A 15505-nucleotide genomic window follows, 5' to 3' on the forward strand; every position below is an offset into this window, starting at 1 on the left:
TCACAAAACCAGGAAGTAAAAAATGTTTTCCTATTCCCACCCCTAATTTGCATATGCAAATTAGGATTCGGTTCGGTATTCGGCCGAATCTTTCACAAAGGATTCGGGGGTTCGGCCCAATCCAAAATAGTGGATTTGTGCATCCCTAAAAGCAAGGTAACTTATAAAAGTGTTGTGAAAAGGGGAAACAAGGAATGTGGAACTACAGGTATGTACAGTACCACCTCCTAAAAATCCAGTCTGGCTTCCTAAGGTATAAGCCTTCTGCTTTGGGAGAAGGTGGACCAAATCCTTGGGAATAACCAAAGCATATGAATTAAGGTGCACTTTTCATTACAAGTCATTCAGGTGTATAATCAATAAGTCTGATACAGTCTGAGCAGAGACTTGCATTATAATATTTAGAAATCTAAAATATTCACAGACAAGTGGCCTTTTAATTACATGCCCTTGATTTAATCAAGAAGATCTGGCTTTTTTTCTGTATTCATTAATGAGTACGGAAAGGACTTTTTTATGGTACAGGTATGGGACCTGTTATGCAGAATTCTTGGGACCTTGGGTTTTACGAATAACTGATCTTTCCGTAATTTGGATCTTCATACTTTGTCTACTAGAAAATCATGTACACGTTAAATAAACCGAACAGGCAGGTTTTGCTTCCAATAAGTATTAATTATAGCTTAGTTTGGTACAAGGTACTGTTTTATTACAGAGAAAAAATTTGGATAAAATTGAGTCTATGGGAGATGGCCTTTTTGTAATTAGGAGCTTTCTGGATAACAGGTTTCCAGATAACAGATCCTATACCTGTATATCGAATAGATTTCCTTGAGGAGATTGGCTATTCCTTTAAACAGCTTTCCTTATTTATTTATTTGGCTACAGACGCTAATTTAGTGATACAGGTAATTAACTGCACTTAGACAGTTGCCCACAGCTACCAATGAGATCTATGCTTTTATTTTCTAGCTAATGCTAATCATATCAAAAACATGAGTGCTGCTTGGTTGCCAGTGGTAACTGCACATGTGTACTTTAGCACCTATGTTAATAAATCCCTATAATATCCTACCTTTGGATACACTGTTTGTTTCACTCCAGACTACATATTTGGACTTGGATTTTATTTAACAAATATAATTACACCCTATATTGAACGATGTATCCGATTTGATAGTGTCATGGAAACATAATCCGGTACTACCAATTATTTATTGCTTTTTCATAACAGAGACCCAGACTATTTGCAAAATAATTTACCGATAGGCTGTAATTAACTCCTTTCACTGAGACAGCTTCCCGATATGTATTACAATAGACATAGAACTCACTACTGACAGAAGCCGGGCTAGTTATTCAGATCAACTCAGAAGTTCCCCTTTGTTTATCTGTATAAATCTACAGTCAGAGAACATCCATTCACAATACAAGTCATTGCATGACAGAAATACACTAAAGGGACATTGTCCTAATAGAGAGCTTAAACTTACACAAGGATTCATATGTCTCTGTCTTCAGAATGCGACCTATGATAAAATACAAAAGTTATCCCATTTTTTACTTGCTGCATGCTAGGGCCAAATGAAAAAAATGCTAAATGCCACAAATCACAGCACAACATTGTAGAAGCATATTGGCCTGGATTTTTTGCACTGTATTGTTGTACAGAACAGTTTATGTATAGCAAACTGAAAAGAAATATATATATATATATATATATATATATATATATATATATATACATACATACTGCAGAGTTTATGTTATGTTTATTTTTCCCCATAGAAAAGAATGCATAAGTCAAACAAAACGCAGACCCAAAAGAAAAATAGGGTGGATACAGGGCACTACTAACAGCCTGTTGATATAATGTTTGTTATACACCAGATGTAAAAATAGGTGACTTTTTCCTATCTGTTACATACTAGCAATCTTACAGCAACTTTCTCAAAGAAAATGCGCCATAAAACAGGGACTACATATTTCTAAGCTGAACACATAAGAGGAGCACCTTCCAGGGTGATGGCTGAGAGGCATATTTAGAGCATTTTAGAGTTTTGTAGGCTTGAAGTCTCCCCAATTCATTCTAAATGAGAAACACACAGTACTGTCAGGTGACAGGCTTTACTGCTTGAATATGGAGACCTAAAAGATAAATAATACTACAACTACAACAAACTAATACTACCAGCTATGCTGTAAGTTGTACTAGGAATTTATGGGGTAAAAAAGGACCTTTAAAAAAAAAATCAGCAAAATAAAATAAAACAGTATCTTAATCCCAACTAAGGGTAATAGCTGATTTGTCATCAGTGATAAATTTGCTATCCTGCGGCAACAAATCCCTCAAAATTGCTTCTCCACCGGCAGTAATTGGAATCGTCTATGTGCTGCTTTGTTTTTCCAAAGTCGCTTGAAGCTGAATCACGAGGAAACTTCGGGCGACTTTGTGACCCTAAGGTTTTATCACTGCAATTTCAATTATTATTATTATCCCCCTCTGAGGCAAATTGGAGAGGCTTCAGATGGGGTTTCTTTTGCCTTCCAAGGCAGGTTAAAAAGAAAACTTAAAAGGTTGAACTTGATGGACGTGTCTTTTTTCAACCTAATTTACGACGTTACTATGTTACTCACTATGTTACTATGTTACTATTGCTGGTGGAAAAGCATTTTCGGCAGACTTGTTGCCCACAGTAGTGCAAATTTATTGCGGGTGACAAATGTCTCCTTCGACCATGACCCCAAGATATAATTAATCCTTATGGGGGCCAAAATAATCTTGTTGGGTTTATTTATTGTTTAAATGATTTTCAGAAGAGGTATGGAGGTCCAAAATTACAGAAAGACTCCTACGGAAAACCCCAGGTCCCAAGCAAGCATTCAAGATAACAGGTCCCATACCTGTACTAAGAAAGAAGATAAAAGTACTGCTTCATAAGCATAAAAGGTTAATACATTTAATTTTATTTTCACTTAAGTGACTTTATCATTCATGCAGCTCCTGGGAATAATCCCATTTATTGTGTACATCAGACACACATCTCACGGCTGCCCTCATTCTGTCACTGATGTAGAATGAGGAATGCGTCTCCGTTCATGGTCGAAGTGCAAGAATATTTACGTAGAAAAGGAGATGGGCGCTTGTGCATTTCAGGAGCCAATTTGCATACCCATCGCTTGCCCTAGAAATCGTTCCCTGTTCATGGTCAGCGTGCAAAGCATTCATGTCATTGCCTGTAAGGCTTGTGTTCTACCTGATTACTTTATATCACATAAACAATGTATACCTTATATAATGTACTTACAGTGTTTTCCTTCCTAACACCAATATTTCTAGAAGATGTGCCCTGATTTTGTTTCTGTTCGGCCGATCCTATCCCACTGGACACCCTCTCTCCCATTGGATGCACTCACTTCCATTGGATGCACTCACTTCCATTGGATGTCCTCTATACAGTGATGGACATATTTACTAGACTTGTACATAAGTGCAAATGTATTAGATGCAAGTTATGGCTCCAGGTAATGCTGGGCGAGAAACAGTACATAAATATGGTAGACAACACCAGAATGCTATTTTTAGGTGACTTTCAGTGGCAGTGTTTAAATTTTTCTGCAACGTTTTTTTTTACATTTTTTTTGCTAAATGACCCCCTGTCTCTGGTTTATGAAACACTCCTTTCTTTAGGGACTAAAATCTTCTAAGGTGACAAATTAGCTTTCTGTGTTTTTTTTAAAGGGGTGGTTCACTTTTAAGTTAGCTTTTAGTACGTTATAGAATGGCTACTTCTAACCAATGTTTCAATTGGCCTTATTTTATTCTTTTATATAGTAACTGAATTCTTTTTTATTTACTTTCCAGCTTTCACTGACTCCATGTAAAAAAACAAAGGCTACAAATGTATTGTTATTGATACTTCTTATTACTCATCTTTTTATTCAGGCCTCTGCTATTCATATTCTAGTATCTTATTCCAATCAATGCATGGTTGATATGGTCATTTGGACCCTAGCAACCAGATTGCGGAAATTGCAACCTGGAGAGCAGCTGAATAAAAAGCTAAATAACTAAAAAAAAACACAAATGCTAATCAATTGCATATTGTCTCAGAATATCACTTTCTACTTCATAATAAAAACTTAAATTAAAGGTGAACAACCTCTTCAATAGAGAATTTATTGCAAAGTGTCCCATTAAAATCAGCCAGTTGCTGAGGTTCTTATACCCATTTGTGTTCAGCCCTGTGCCTTAGCAATTCCAAAATATAAACAGCCCATATTGTTGATTCCCATGCAAAGGCTGATAGACTAAACAAACAAAAGACAGACAAATTAAAAATTCCCTGAACGCCAGGGAAGAAGGGCTGCTTATAATTGTCTCTTTACATAGAATAACCCAGTCACATGAAATCCTTTACCTAAAAATCCCTACAGAGTAAAATACCAATTTGGCCTCTGAAATTAATGGCAGGTAATTGTATTGTCCTTCAATATCGATTTACTTGAATAAGAATATTGTTATGATCCGCTCTGTATGTGTGCTTCTGACCCAGCCGGCATTAGATGGGAGTTTTTATTATTGAATCATATCAGGCTTAGCTTTCATTACATTTGGGAACAATTTGTTAGAAGGGCAATACACACACCTGTGTTCAACATAAGCAAATAAATACTAAAAAATATATTTTGTCTATTATTTTTATTTTAAAATTCATCACAGGAATCGCAGGCGTCACATTGGATGCACCAAATCTAAGGCAAGTAATAGGAATGTCGAATGTTGTCACTGCAACATGCAGAAGTCGTGTCACGTCGGATGCACGCAGCGACAACGTCCGACATTCCTATTACTTGCTTTAGATTTGACGCATCCGACGTGACGCCTGCGGTTCATCTCAGTGCGTTGGAACGGGTGCTATCACAGGTAAAAGCACTCGTGCCGTTCTACCCTTAGAGTGGCTTGGATGATTACTTGAATAAAAATAATATCCAAGCCTGTTGGGTGGTTCACCTTCAAGTTTACTTTTAGTTTATTTCAGACTGGCCAATTCTAAGTAACTTTTCAATTGGTCTTCATTATTCATAGTTTTTGAATTAATTACCTTCTTCTGAGACTCTCTCCAGCTTTCAAATCGGGGTCACTGAGCCTGTTTAAACAGCAAATGCTCTGAAAGGCTACAGATATATTGGCACTGCTACTTTGTATTACTCATCTTTCTATTCAAGCCTCTCCTACTCTTATTCCAGTCTCTCCTTTAAAGCAATGCATGGTTGCTAGGATTATTTGGAGCCTAGTAACCAGATGAAATTGCAAACTGGAGAGCTGCTGAATAAAAAGCTAAATAACTCAAACAACACAAATAATAAAAAACAAAAACCAATTGCAAATTGTTTCAGAATATCACTCTCTACATCATACTAAAATTAAATTTAAAAGTGAACAACCACTTAAAGTTCTGCAGTTGGTTAGTATAGGTAGCGGTATATACAGTATATTCAGCAAACACAAACTATTGTCAGTGTGTTTTTAGGAAACCTGCACAATGCAAATGAGCATTTAATAATGTAAAGGTTTGTTTCCCCACATTTGGCCTGACATGCAGTCTGGTAGCGACTGACAGCTGTTGACATCACAGGCAGCCAGCCATAATTAAGAAAGTAATTTCAGAACATAATTAAGAGCTGGAGAGAGAACTGCTGCCAGTAATGGGACCAACTGCTGCAGCTTATGTATTTCCCAGAACCACTGGGCTGGATGTACAAAAGGTGAGGGTTGCACGTGTGATGTGTCCATATCTAGTTAACAAGGATGTTTTTGAGGTACGGCACTACCCTATACACTGCACCCCAGTTCTTCCCTTGGCCATTGGCACAAGCACATATGGCTCTGTACTGTGCATGCATTGATTTCAGAAGAGTAGTAGAAGTATCCGAGAAAGGCTGTTTTTTTTGTATTAAACATGAGGGTTATGTAATAAAAGGCACAAAATTTGCCCAGGAGCAGTAACCCATAGCAATCAATCAACAGGTAGAATGTACTGGTCACCTGTTTAAAAGCAAACTTAATGGTTACTATGGGTTACTGCTCCTCGGCAAACTTAGTGCCTTTTATTATATTTGGGGGATAGACAGAAAGGGTTGCCGCCCTAGGCACTGACAGTTAGTATTGTCCCTTGTACTTCCTATAAATTCAAATATTTTGCTTAGAAAGATGCCAAGGCACACATCCTGCATGTAGAGAGACAGGGTTTCGGGTGATTTTAACAAAACAAGCTTTAATACATCTTCTAATCTAGGCAAAAGGAGCCCCCCTATAAGATATATTGGATCTAATTGTCAATGAATATCTGACACCCAACTGCTGCATGAAGACAAGAATGAAGAGAAACAGATGCTGAGAGAGGAATGGGGAAGATAAACTTGATTATTTCAGAAACAGTACAGAATATTTAATTGATTGTATTTAGAAAGTTTCTTATTTCAGTATGATGAAACTTATATTAAATTCCTATTTTCGTGATAGTTCCCCTTTAAGTCTACTTGAAAATCATGTAAACATTAAATAAACCCAATAGGCTGGTTTTGCCTTCAGTAAGGACTAATTATATCTTAGTTTGGATCAAGTACAAGCTACTGTTTTATTATTAAAAAGAACATTTTTAAGAATTTGGTTTGGATAAAATGAGTCTATGGGAAATGGTCTTTCCATAATTCTGAGCTTTCTGGATAATGGTTTCCAGATAAGAGATCCCATACCTGTACTGAGGTTTAACCCTATATTATGCATACATTATGAAATATGCCTTATGCAGGGGTGCATTGAAATACTAATAGCATAAGTTCCCCCCTTGATTGAACTGGTATGACCTTACTGATATAAGAAGTATGCTTCTGAATCCAGTAGCTTTGGACTGGCCCACGGGTTACGGAGTGGGAAGAGATGAGCTTTCGACCTCTATGTAATTGGTTTTGTAAGATTCAATAGCGCAGACCTCACCAAGCCAAAACTTTATATCAAATATTATCACCTCCTTAATTGATTTGCAGCAATTTTAATGAATTTAGTAAAGTTTACTTTTTAACAGTTAATCAGTTATTTACAATCTTCTATAATGAATGGATTTTAATGTGTGATATATAATAATGAATTAACTTTAATCTCACCTGGGTCAATTTAATCCTGGTTATTTAAATTAACTTCTTAATTTCATTTGAAGCACTAGCACCTTATAGCACAATATTAATTAATCCTGTTACATGATTTTTAATTGCTAATGAATTATTAGCACCTAGCACATAGCACTTTATTGGGTAACCCAGCAATGGCTGCCCAATAATTGAAGCAACACTGGGATAGTACCCGTTAACGAAACTGTTAATAAACTCTGACACTCTGCACTAATACTTGAATTTTCTTTAATTGGTGGTCAATTGAATAGAGAGGGGTTTTACTTCTTTTCATTTCTATAACACCTCCTGCCGTTATGTGAAATACCACCACAACGTTATCTAGTGAATAAGAAGAGATATCAGTTTGATCCACAACCCATTTGTGATTGTGACCAGGAGAGGGATGATACATATACATTTATTATTAGTGAATTAACTGATAATTAAAATCAAATAAAAATAATTGATTATTTACGAATACATTGATAAATTGGTACGCACTCCTTCATTAGCACAGTTCATTTATACCTTATGCTCAGTGGCACAAAGCACCCCAATGTACAGCCAGAACCCTGGAATAACTGGCTGCTGTAATAAATATGTGGCTGCCTGTGAGTTGGAAGAAAGGGTTTGTTTAATAATAAAGGCTACATGTTAAATAACATCTTATGGAAAACCCAAGGTGCATGACTCACAGCACATTTCAATAAAAGCTCATGAACATGGGTGACTACTCTGTTAATAAATCATAAAATTGTAATGGTATTCCTTTGACAGAACATTATACAGTTATTATCCTTTATAATATTTATACTGCACTAATATATTTTTGCAGCGCTTACAGAGATGCCTCAGTGGAGCTTACAATCTATTGCGATTAAACCAACGATGCTCAGTTTAATTATGAGCCAATTAACCTCAGTTATTAATTCAGACAACAATACAAATTGTATCCAGCTGTTCCGAGCAAAATGTTAAAGGTGCAGCATCCTTTATTCAAGAATTGTAACACATTTTACCACCGGAGGCCACTGTTTCACTACAGTCTATGGATAATATGCATCTGCTTGCTCTAATGAGTATGGCAGCTCCCACTTATTGGAATTGATAAAATATGCAGATAAATAAGCCTTAGGTGGATCTGTTCAACTACTAACAATTATAAAAACAATTAAAAACAAAGTGAATGTAAAAGCAAATTAATTTTACTTAGAAATATGAAGGATTTCCCTTTTAAATAGGGTTGCTTCTATGAAACATCCATAATGCAGGGCTGCATAATTTTAAACTTAGGACTGCCATGTACATCGAAGCAGGAATCCTGAATTTAAAGGGCAAGTGTGCTGCATTAGAAACATCAGCAATAGCAATTTCCTATGAGCCTCCCCATAAAGGATAACAGTCTCCTAGCAACAAAGCATGGAGGGCAATGGGAAAGTGCCCAAGCACACTAGGAACCAGCATGCATTCCAGGCTCTGTCAATTAATGTTACAACACGTTCATTTATATAGGATGGCGTGAAGAGAGCTCTAATGAGAAACGCAATAAACAGGGCAGCAGTGATTAGAATCCCTGAAGCTCTTTATTTTTATTAGCGTCCCTGCTGAAGGGGAGGTCTGATCATCTTATAAGAGCTAATTAAACATTACTGTGACCCTGAATTGTTTTAAAGACCCCCCTCCATGACCTTTAATAGGCATTTACTGGCATTACATTAGAGTTGAGCTGTATTCCCCTTCCACCACTTATTCTTTTAAATTAATTTAGGTTTGCATGTTTAATTAAGCAAAAGCAGTATAACAGCAATGGGTCCCTTATGCATAGGAAGTAAGACTGAGGTTCTCTTTGCAGCCTGTGACCCACTGAATGTGAATGAAGGCATAGCGTACTTATTTAGACACAAATCTTCCCTATCCAGCTCATCTGGCCACACATAAAGGGTTCCCTATATTCTATATATCAGTCAGCACGCAGTTGTGGGTGCCCCCAGTAGATCCAGATCCATGATTAGTATGAACAGTCAATGTCCCAACAATCCGGTGACACGTGTTCGCTGAAGCATCACAAACAAAGTGTAAGCAAACAGCACTGGCCTACTTTCACACTGGTGCCCCATGAATGTCTCTCCGTGCCAATGTGTTGTACCTCCGTGACACAGCCAACAATACTCTGCCTCCCACCTTCCAATTATATAACCCAGAACAGCTTGCAAGATCTGAAAGATGCTTCATTTAGTCTAAGAGTGCACAAGCAGGACCCTTCATGCCACCATAAAGCAGTGCCATCTTGGTTTAGAAAGGGTACCCTGCCAGCCTGGCTTATTCCTGGCATATGTATATTTTATTATTAACATGTATTTATAGGTACAGCTACAAGGTGGCTTTTTGTAACCCTTCTCTCTGTTAGTGTAGCACTGGAGTTCTCTGCCCATCTGACTGGGGCTCATGCGTTACCCTTGCCCACATTCTGACCCAATAAAGCAGAAATTCTGCTTCTACCTGGACAATATTTGTAAAAAGCAATAGATTAGTGGTCTCAACAGGAATACAGTGCCAGGCAGACAGTATAAAGCAGGACACAGAGACTATCTGGTCTTGAATTAACCAGGAGTAATGTGCCAGCTTGACCTCTGCAACATGAAGCGCTATTAGAGTGCCAGCCTGGCATCTAGCGTTTGCAATAGAACACTCCTATATAACATTACCAGTATGGAGTCTTTCTTTTCTTTGGTCTAAAGATCATAAACCTGGCCACTTTCTGTTTGGGAGTAATGTGCCAACCCAGTCTTTGTTTTAATAAATCAGGATTAATGTATTGTGCTGGCATATAGAGGCATGGTGTAGTTGGTATAAAGCAAGGCGATTAAAGCAAGCCTGGCATGTTGGTTATTGGCAGTGCTACTGAGGTGATACATTAGGGGTGCCCCAGTGACTGTGCCAGCCTGCCAGGCTTCTATAAGTTCATCACAAACAAACGAAGCGATGCATTTACCTGCTGGTCGGTACGATGGGGATCGCTTCCCCTTGATCTCATCAGATCTCCTCCTCGGTTTATAGCAGAAGCGCCCAGATCCCCCGGGCAGGAAGCGACAGGAACAGATTAACAGCCCCCCAACAAGCCCAGTGGGGACCCTCGGCCAATCGCGTCGTTTCCTCCTTTCTTTCCAAATGAAAAGCCCGACTTTGTCTTCCAGGCGATCCCACTCCGCGGGGTGACCATGAGCACCCAAAAGTAAGCATAGTTCCTCAGGCAGAAGCTTAGACGTGGCCCCTATTGATGCCCCGCTGTCCTGGAAGAGCGGCCCCCCATCCCGGGCTGAACAATAAGCGCTCCCGCTCCATGACTCCCGCTCCAGCGCTCACTCGTCTATTCTTGTCTATTCCATCAGCAGCAGCAGCGGGACTGGAGCTCTCGCCTTTTGTACAGCGAGTGTGCAGAGCGCATGCGTGGAACTGACAGCAGTCACAAGCCCACAGCCCACGGCACAAGAATGGAGGGACAAAGCCTGGCAGCACCGAAATAGACAGGAATCTAGCGCAGCAGCATTTCAGGCCAGCCCCGAGTTATTGCATATATATTGCCCATCTAATAAGGAGAATGGGGATCCACAAGCTGCTTTTGATGGCAATACTTATATACATTTTTATTTTGGGGTTGACTTGCCCTTTAAGCAGTGGATGATAGACTTTTTCCACTCAACCACCCTTGGGGATCCAACTTTAGGCTGATACCAAGGTTACAGCTATGGGAAACATCGGCATATCAGTCATTATCAGCCATTCAATATCTAGAACTTAAAATAAGGTTTCCTCTCAAATCACACCCTAACTGGCCTTCAAGCTGACCATTCATGGGCATGGGAGACCTTCAAGCTGAGCTTTTAGGGGGATATAGGAGACCTTCAAGCTGAGCTTTCAAGGGTGAGCTTTCAAGGGGGATCTAGGATACCTTCAAGCTGAGCTTTCAGGGGGATCTAGGATACCTTCAAGCTGAGCTCGCAGAGGGACCTAGGAAACCTTCAAGCTGAGCTTACAGGGGGATCTAGGAGACCTTCTAGCTGAGTTTACAGGGGGATCTAGGAGCTCAGGGGACCTAAATGTAAATTACTATCCTATATGTAAATCATGTAAATTTTCTCTTTTTACAGCCATTTTAGCACAATTTCCATAAATGAAAATGAATATGAAATAAATGATAATTTTCTTAAACGGAAATGATTCTCTTTCTCCCAACTAACACCCGTAACATCCCAGAAGGAAAGAAAAAGCAGAGAAATATGAAAACAAAAAATTAGGTAAGTAAAGAAGAAGAGAGGAAGAATATTTGTGAAAACAGGGGAAGTGGTAAAGGGGGAGTAAAGGTAGTAGAATGAAAGCAAAATGGTAAAGAGGGAGACAGAAAAAGTGAAGGGTGGAAAAAGTTATAGAAGGGGGTGAAGTACAAATTAAGGAATGGCAGAAGAGAGATGTGAGTTAATGTGTGAATTAGAATGCAGCAACCTAAAAGGCATTCAGATATACTAAATTTCTCTGCAAAGTAACAGTCTGGTGCATATTTTTACAAACCCCTCAAACGTCTTTCCTGCCCAAGTGAATATATTAAATTGTTGTGTGAAGACTCTCTAGAGAACAGTTTCTGGTAAAAAAGGAGTGCTAGGAAGCAGTAAACGAGATTAGGAAGCCAGATCTATGTAATGGCATGAATTCTGATATGCCGTTAATGTGTGCCAGCTGCCTTTATTTTTATGGAGTTGTGCAGAGCAGTACTTATGTGCACTCTGCTATTCCCTAGACATAAATATTGGCAGATACTTTATATAAGCTTGCCTTCAACAACATGCCACATTCCCTGATTTTTCCCACTAATTGAATTCATTAATACTGTGTTACTTTTTTTTTTGATTTTGTGGGGTTTTGCTGGAGATGCAGTACCCTGCTTTTTGTTGCTTCTGCTAAGATGGTATAAGGCAGGGGTCCCCAAACTTTTTTTTACCTGTGAGCCATATTCAAATGTAAAAAAATGTTGGAGAGTAACATAAACATGCTAAAAGTTCCTGGGGGTGCAAGAGATAGACTGTGATTGGTTACGGATATCCCCTATGTGGGCTTACAGGAGGCTCTGTTTGGTAGTACACATGCTTTTTATACAAATAAAGCTTGCCATTAAGTCAAGAATTCAAAAAGCATCTGCTTTGAGGTCACCAGGAGCAACATCCAAGGGGTTGGAGAGCAACATGTTGCTCACGAGCCACTAGTTGGGGATAATGGTATAAAGGCTATAATAATAATTTTAAGGTACAAACTGCTTAAGGCTGACACCAAGTATATGGCTCCCTTGTGCCTGCAAGTGCTCAGAGTGCATGTCCTTATTGTGTATGTATTACATTGCATAATTGTGCTCCCCTTAGGATCTTCATCACTTGCACCAGTACAAAAGTAGATGAGGCCTATTATGCTCTGATTAAGAGACAATGGGAAGTGGTTCATTCAAAGATTATTCCATCTTCAACATAAACATTACCTTCAGCACAGCAGAATATTTGGTGCTGGTATAGCTGTATGAAATAAACTGCCAATGGCTGAATTTAGTGAAATAATGGTTCGGAAACTAATACAGTATGTACCTGGATATCAAAAACACTTGCTCCACTTGTGGTCCATAGCAGCCAATTGGAAGGTATCCTTTGCTTGTGTGCTGTTTATAAGCAAATATGGGATTCAGTTGGGCCTGGAGCAAACTTTGTGCCTGCTGTTCCATTGCTTTCATAACCTTTTAAATTACTTTTCAGTATCTTTCACCTGCAAATACTTTTAAAACAAAGCATCTAGCAGGAGTGGCAGTGCACTCACTATTATAAGCTGTAAAAAATAAATGTTTTGTACAGTTAATTTCATTTTATATTTTATCAACACAGTCTGGAAGCTTCTCACTGAATGGGTGGATTCAGTGGCAGATTTTCATAAGTGCTTGTCTTTAATTTTAAAGGAACCCTGCACTGGGCAAAAAGACTGGTAGGCTGGTGCCAGGCGATTCTAGGGCAGACTTGGGGAACAGCCCAATTAGGGTTGCCATCTGTCCAGTATTTTACCGGCCTGGCCGGTAAAAACGATGCTTGATGCCAATGTTATTAATAAGAAAAAATGGAAAGAATATAGGAATGTCTGTATTTTTTTCCAGAAAAAGTGGCAACCCTAAGCCCAATCAAGCCCGGATTTGCCAGCCAGGTGCCACAAAGCCAAGCTCCCTTGGACACTCCATCTGTGCCCACACTCCAGCTAGGCTCGCTTGCTTCTGCTGCTGTTTGTGCATGCGCACAGGGTTGGATTTACATAGTGGGTGCCCCTAGGCCCACTGCCGTTCTTCGCCCCTGTCCCCTTCCCTTTATTTGTGCAAATTTTCATCATCGGACTGGAGCAATTGGGATTGGCACACGAAAAATCTAAAAAACGATTGTATCCCTAGTGTTTTTGAACCAATGTGGGTGTGGTTGGGCAGCATGACACCCCCTAAAATCCTGCCCCTCTAGACCCGGGCCTTTCCACAAATCCTGCCCTGCATGCACGCTCCTCTGGCTTTGGGCCCATGCACAGGAGATTTACAGTATATCTCTCAATTCAGCAATATTCGTAAACCAGTTCCGAAAGAGAGAATAATTCACCTATACCTTTTTTGGGTAAACTGGGTGGAATTTGATTGAATCAGGGGGGCCTTACTACTCCTTACAACAACTCTGCATCCAACATCCATCCGTCTGTCTATCAATTGAGGACTTTGACAAAATCTTAAGTAGTTCTTTGTGGCCAAAAAGTGGGAGTAAACCCCCATGTTCAACAGGAGTTTAGTTGATGAGACAAGGAAAACTAAAGCGACTCCATGCTTGGTCCTCGCAAGGTAGACAATTAGATTACAAGCAAACCACCATTCTACAGGTTAGGTCCTCTGGTGGGCCTAAGAGTCTCCAGTTTGACACCGCATATTCTTGGCATCAACTGGAGTGGGACACACACAGTTAGGGTTGCCACCTTTTCTGGAAAAAAATACCGGCCTTCCTATATATTTTTCATCATCATTCTATCATTTTTACCGGCCAGGCTGGAAAAATACTGGCCAGGTGGCAACCCTAGACACAGCACGCATGAGTACTGGTATAGGGAGTTCCTAGAGGTGAAGCTATAGCTACCTTACTGTAACTCAAACAGTGTTATACTGTAATTCAGACTGAAAGCTGTTTGCATATCTTAATGATAATTGCAATGTTCTATGATCTAGACAAAAGATCTTTCTCTGGCAGAATTCATTTGAGAAGCAGCTGGTTTAATTAGTAATTAAACCTGCACAAACTGTCACAGTTTACAGTTCATTTTCACGGCACAGGATATTTAAAGGTTAACTTAACATACTAGTAAACAAAGACTAGATAGATTGCTGGACATTACTAGCTAAAAGTGGACCACATGGACCAATAAAAGCTTTGCTGCTTTTCATAACTATTGAGAGAGCAGATCCATGGTCGGAAGGGGAGCCCTGGAACCAATGGGTCTGCTTCCCATATAGCCTTTCTTTTTCTAGCTCCTGAAAATTTGTGCACCCGCTACAACTATCAGCAGGCATGAGCGGGTGGAGGGGGTGAGCTTTTTTTGTGCAGGGGAGTATGGCGGCACATTGTTACGTTATGTTGTAGAGATGCACCAAATCCCTATTATCTGGATATGGCCAAACACTGAATCTTTCAGGCGAATCCCTAACCAAATCCGAATCCTAATTTGAATATGCAAATTAGGGAATTAAGTTTTTAAGGGTTTGGACTCAGTTTGACGAGGTTCTTGGATTCGGCCAAATCTGAATCCTTGGTGCACCCATGCCTTATTGACCTGTATATCTGATCCACTGAAATCTGATCCACTGAAATCCGATCCACTGAAATCCGATCCACTGAAATCTGATCCACACGTTTGGACACAATGTAAAAGCCCCAATTAACAGAAAACACAATTTCACCAAACTTTTCTTGTAGTTTACATGAATTCTGGCAGGGCCTTTGATGTGGAAGCAATAGTTTCAGAAACAAGAGAAGTGACCTGGAAACATACAGAATGTCTAGCAGAGGCGAAGACGGAAGATTCAGGCAAGAAGAAAGCAAGCTTCCCACTGATTTCCCTAAAGGGTAAAACATATGCCTTTGATCGTACACCTGTCTGCCATTAATTTAAACTGACAATTCAAATTATAAGAGAAATACGAAATGGAGCAGACGATCGTCTGGATTTATTTCATTACATTTGGTACATTGTAAGTGAGAAGAGGTTAGGCCAGGTTTCTATGGAAGAAAGC

At 39.4% G+C, this 15505-nt stretch overlaps 1 protein-coding gene across 2 annotated transcripts in view; it reads right to left on the bottom strand.

The window, feature by feature from the left end:
- The window catches only part of gpr153.L (G protein-coupled receptor 153 L homeolog), a 61512-nt gene extending 50874 nt beyond the window's left edge, over positions 1–10638 (bottom strand). For both annotated transcript variants that reach the window (XM_018226120.2, XM_018226119.2), the window contains exon 1: positions 10166–10638. The gene's annotated coding sequence lies outside the window, so the exon portion shown is untranslated. The remainder of the gene's footprint in view (positions 1–10165) is intronic.
- Positions 10639–15505: the final 4867 nt, after the last annotated feature.

Source organism: Xenopus laevis, chromosome 7L (assembly GCF_017654675.1).
Source record: "Xenopus laevis strain J_2021 chromosome 7L, Xenopus_laevis_v10.1, whole genome shotgun sequence".
Classification (NCBI taxonomy): Eukaryota; Metazoa; Chordata; class Amphibia; order Anura; family Pipidae; genus Xenopus; species Xenopus laevis.